Here is a 6000-nt window from a genome sequence, read left to right as displayed (position 1 = left end):
GCGGGTGCTGTCCCACCTTCGCATCCGCCCATGGCCTAGGGCTTGCGAGAGCGGGCATCAGCGCAATCTGTTTTCAATTATCGCGCCCGCGTCTCACGTTCGCGTTAATTGGAAACAGATGGCGCTCGCGCTGGCCCTGGCTTTCTTCTTTTCCCTTTTAATGGCGGTCGCTTCACTTTTGCGGCTGCTAGTTTCTCTTTGAATTCAAACACATGGGATTGTTTTGTCTACTGTACTTATTCCCGAGCTAATTAATATCGCATTTTGATGGCTGTTTCGTAAAGGTTTGAAAGCAAAGAGTGGCGCGTTCTCGGCGTGTCCAATAGGATGTTGATTGAGGTGATTTTTTTAAATGTATTTTCTGCCTCCCCCCGCAGTAAGCCAGCCCATCATGCAGTTTTTCACCTTAGTGCTACTCGGCTCTTCTTCCCCGGGATGTGGATTAGCCTGTGTATGATTGATGCGATCCGGTGGCGGTGGGGGGCTGAGACTGCATGCAACAAGGGCGTGCAGGTACTCTGCTTTATTTCCATGCATTTGGACTTTTAAGGGCCGAATGTGTGCACGATAACGCCGAGAGGCAGATTTTACTGTCGAGAACAACACATTTTATAAACATTTTTTTAACGCGGGAACACGAATAACGGGACAGCTAGCATCGATATTTAGTCAGCCAGAAAAAAAAAGTAATAGTAACCGCCGGTAGGTGGCGTATGCCCTCGCAAGTGTCCCACAGCCGTGGCGTTTGCTTTCCATCTTCACATTCTGACACTGCAGGTACCCCCATCAGGGAACATTAATCAGCTGGTGTAAGGAGGGGGGTGTTCTGCTGGCTTCGGGAGAATGAGAAGAGAGGACAGGCGGGGGTGGTGCGGGTGCTGGTTTCTTGACGATTTATAGAAAAAAAGTCAGCATAAAGAATGTGGCAGCGGGGCTCCTACGGTCTCCGTTGAATGCCAATTCAGACTGGGCTACCTGCGTCTGTAGGTTTTAGCGCCGGAGCCGTCTGACCGCTCTCATCTGATACCATCCAAATCATTTAATTAGAAAGGGCGCGTCTCCGCAGCTGGGGCCATTTTTTGCGATCTGCTTTAGTGACTAATGAGTCACTTAGGTGTGTGTCTGCAGTGTCAGGAAACAAGGGCGGCAGAGGACGGATTCCTCACTGACAAAATGCCAGATAAGCCAACGTCTGATAGCTAAATAAGAGCGCGAGAGATGCAGGCATATGCTCCGGGGTCTCAGAAGAATAGACACAGCGAACGCAGAACTAAGGAACAGCACCGCTCTCTTTCTTTTTTTGTCTCACTTACGTCATCCGCTTTCTCTGCCTCGGCCCCCCTTTCCCTCTTTTCTATCCGACTGTCTTGCCCCGTCTCTCACGCCGTCGCCCTCTTTCCTCTCTCGCCTTACACCGCGCTCTCTCTACCCCCCCACTCTCTCTCTCTCGTCCCACATAGCTCAACATCACACATAGGGCATCCATGAACTTAGAAAGGGGATCTTTATTTAAAACGTATGAAATAAGGTTTTCTGATAAGTTCAGAAGGGATGAGTTACACGCCAATTATACATACACTCCCTGAATGAATAAATGAACGGGTGGGTTGCTGGATAGACGGGTAGAGGAATGTATGGATAAAAACAATAATGAACAGATGGCGGTTGTGCTTTCGCTTTTGCCGCCGCGCTGGTCACTTTGTGACCCCTCGCCCTATTACCTTCGCTCGCTCGACATTCTCGTGTCTATTTCTCGTCCCCATCTCTTCCTTCCTCACTCAGGACCGCTCTCTTTCTAACCTCGTATTATGCATTCCTCTTTTGGAGCCTGTCTCCCTCTTCCCTGCCTCAGACCGTCTCTCTCTTCCCTGTCTCAGCCCTCTTCTCTCCTCCTGACCTTTCACAGCCTCCACCCGGTTCTCTCCTACACCCTCCTCGCCGCCCTCCGTGCTCAGCCTCAGCCCTCCCCTTCCCCACAGCTCTTCTGTAATTGCAGCGCTGTGTGCCTGGCCCAGAGCCACCGATCAATGTGCCACTGTTGAAATGTTAACGCTAATCGTATAATGGCTCCGGTGGCGGGCCCTTCAGTGGTAGCGCCAATTAATCTAAGGTAAAGCCGGCTCGAACTTTGGGCAGTAGCCGGCCGCAGCCGAGCGATGCTTATGTAATTACACCGAGAAGTGTGTAATCACCTCCCTCATCCCCGAGGCCTCCTAATTAGCCGGCCTTGGTGCCAGGCTGCCAAGTGCTCGCCACCCTGCACCGCCGCCAGAGATGGAGAGACACCCATTAACGCCAGAGCGGCGCCAACTGTTGCATGCCTAAACACTTAAAAGGTCCCAAAGGCGAGATCTATTGGCTATGCCAATGCTTGTTAATATATATACGTCACCGCTGGCAGATATTGTGGAGTCCTTCAGGATTAAAGTTCTCATACGCATATGATACACAGCTGTTCTGGTCTTTCCAAGAAAGGGATTCTTCAACATTAACTTCCCTCAAATTAGGTCTCAACTCTGTTATACAGTGGATGAATGCTAACTTCCCGAAATTAAATTCAGACAGTTCTTTTCTGTGGTCCTAAAACCATACCAGATTGCAGCCTGTGGTGGCCACCCAAGATGGGCAATGTCCCCCTTTGGCCAGAAACATGGGGGTCAAATTTGATGTTGAACTTACCTTTGAGACCCAAATAAAATCATGGTCTAGCTCCTGTTTTCTGACCCCCAGATCCTTGAGACTGATGCATTTTATTGCCGTGGATCAACGGAAGACCGTAGTTCATGCCATGATCTTGTCTAAACTGGACTACTCCAATAGCTTATATCTTGGTCTTCCATCTCATCTTTTACACCGGCTCCAGATTATTCAGAATGCGGCAGCCCATCTCATCCTGAAACTTCCTTCCTGGTGTCCTAGTTCGGATCTTCTGCGCCAGCTTCACTGGTTCCCAATTACCAAAAGGCCCTTACTTTGGCTTTTAAGATTTTTAATTCCAGGGTTTCTTCATTTCTTGGGTGCCTTTTCAATCTCTCCAGGCCCGACCCCTTCGCTCTAACCATTTTAAGCAGTTTCAAACAACTCAGATTGAGAAATCTAGAAGAGAATGCTGCTCCTTTTCTCATCTGACTGCCAAGCTTTGGAATGCCCTACCCATGGCCTTAAGAAACTGCACATCTTAAGCAGTTTTCAGGAAGAGTATCAAAATGTTGATCTTAGATTTGGTTGAGGATTTTCCGGGTTTTTGACCTATGAACCTGGTGGACACCATTTGAGGTAGCTGTGCACTTTATAAATGAATTGCATTGCTTACCTAATTTGGGGAGCGGGGTGATTCTCAGCCCATTTATCTAGCTCTTCCTCTATACTGCCTGACCAGCATATTCTGCTGTTGAGATTGTGGCTAGTAGGGTAGTCGCTGGAAAAAGGTGAATTCCCAAAAGAAACCAGGAAAGGCTGAAATTGTCAGCCATCAATAGCAGGAGTCAGCAATTTGAGTCCCAAGGAGCAGGCTGGTTTTAAAGCGCTCCAGCTCTGAATTGCCTAATTCTTGAACAGGTGTGTCCTGTCAACCAGAAGATCCATTAAGTTAGCTTGGACATCGAAGAAGAAATTCGACGTGTGTATTAAATTAAGTGATTGAGACAGTGGTATCCCTGGCTTGGGCTGTGGAGTCAGCAGAGCCCAGTCCTGATTTTATGATGTAGCGTCATACATTCTGACCATCTTAGACCACCACCAGAAAATCTGCTCACATGTCTCCGGCACATGAGACAGCACCATCTGAGCCATATCCCACAAGTCATGGGTGTAACTTGCTAGAAGGCAGTTTGTATTCTGGGATCTGAAGGATATGCTCCCTGTAAAGGTCGCGCTCTGTCCCCCGACACCCAGGTTCTAAATGTTTCGACTCTGGATAGTCTGAAAGGTCTCAGTCGATGGTCCTGATGAACAAGCCGCATGTATGAACTGGCTCTTGCGAAGGGTGAGGAGAGGACAGGTGTAACTCCCAGGGCAGTACGGTAGCAGTGAGAAACATGACTACTGGCAGCAGGAGCAGAGTAAAGTCACCCCCACTCATCCAATACCAGGTCCAGGAGGGCTTCATTGAAAGACAGGAAGGGTTCCACAGTAGTAGCAGTAGGTGTAATTTATAAAGCGCGACTGTCAGTCCGGAGTATCTTGCCACTAAGCAGAGACATAAGAAAATTATAGAAGATTTACATAAGAGAGGCAGAGAGCGTACGTAGCTCCAAAAATCCTAGTTTTCAATAACATTCTGAAACAGGATTCTGATGGTGTATCTGAAAGGATTGGGGAGTGTATTCCATGCTTTTACTCCAAGAACTGTTACTGATCTCCCACCCTTCGTTTTACATCTGAACAGTTTGGGCTTTAGTAGATTTGCAGATGATGATGATCTAAGAGGACTTGAGGTGACATAGGGAGTGAATCTAGCGGTTAAATATTTAGGTCCTGATGCACTAAAAGCTCAAAAAGTGCTGACTAGTATCTTAAATAGCACTCTTATATGGATAGGTAGCCAATGCAGTGATTTTAAAGCAGCAGAAGCTGAAGATCAACGTGGCAATTTGAGCACCAGGAGAGGCTGCTGCATGTTGAACAGTCTGGAGCTTTCTCAGGATAGCCTTGTTGGCATCCACATATAGGCTATTGCAATAGTTTAATCTAGAGGTGATCAGGGGTGCTGTAATGGTTTTCAGGCTGTGACTGGAATGTCAAAAAACTTTTTAAAGGATTTTATCATCTGAAAACACTTCTCCGCTACGGATATAGCTTGGGGACAAAAAGATAGAGTAGAATCAAATTTCACCCCAAGGTTGTGGATTACCTCCACCGTATTAGGGGAGTGGGTGGGGGGGGGGGGATGTCCGGCAGCCACCAGCAACTGGGAGGTGAAAGTATTAGATTTGCCTAGAATCATAATTTTTGTCTTTTGCGTATTACACTTCAAGTGGTTCCGTTTCATTCAGTGTATGACCTCCGTGAGACAGTGTTGGAAATTCTCTTCCGCATTGGCAGAGTGTTTGTCCAAAGCTAAAATCAACTGAGTCATCAGTATATGCGATGGTTTCAATGTTAAATGATGATATCAGTTCTATGGGGGAAATGGGGGGGCGGGGGGCAGCATGTAGATGTTAAAACAGCCCTGGACTTAATATAGAGCCCTGCGGGACACCTGTACGCAGTTTATTTTGGCTGACTGATAATGACTAAGAGTGACTATTTGATGACGGCCTGAAAAATGATTTGAGCAGGACCAGTTGGGAAATAGTGCATGCTTTGAGGCGATATAAAAGTATCTCATGAGAAATGGTGTCAAAAGCAGCTGATAGATCTAACAGAATCAGTACTGCATTTTTCCCTTCATCCAGGGCAAGTGTGAGGGTCTCCGAGGTATGTAAAAGTGCTGATTCTGTAGTGGCTTAAAAACTGATTGAGTCTGAAACAGCGTATTGGTGTTTTCTAGTAATGTCGTTAGTGGACTATTGACTATTTTTTCATTCATTTTACTGAGGCTGGGTGTCATAGGGAAATAGGCCGAAGGTTGGACAGAATAGAGGGGTCAGATAATTATTTTTTCTGAAGTAGCTTCACTGCTGCGATTTTCCATTCAGTCAGTACTTCTGATAGTGACGAGTTAATTATGCTAATAATAAAAGAATGGACAGTATAAATGATGGCGTGAAGTACCTGGGGGGGGGGGGGGAAGGGGGGGGGGGGGAGGGGAGTGCAGGGATCAAAAGGAGATCCTGACTTGCAAGAAAGGATCGCTTGGTGGGATTGTTCCAAATGTATGAGTTACTTACCTTCGATAACGATGTATACCAGATACATCGTTACCGAAGGTAACTAACTCGTACATCTGATAGAGACTACTAGATGTAGATTCCTTCACGTAGAATAGATACCCTAGCCATACCCAAGGGGAAGGAGGGTCTGCAAGAGGACCCCACACGCCTGAGCACAACAGAGGGC

This window comes from Triturus cristatus, chromosome 6 (genome assembly GCF_964204655.1).
Source record: "Triturus cristatus chromosome 6, aTriCri1.1, whole genome shotgun sequence".
NCBI classification, from domain to species: domain Eukaryota; kingdom Metazoa; phylum Chordata; class Amphibia; order Caudata; family Salamandridae; genus Triturus; species Triturus cristatus.
The sequence above is the reverse complement of the archived record's forward strand: the minus strand, read 5'-3'. Positions refer to the sequence as shown.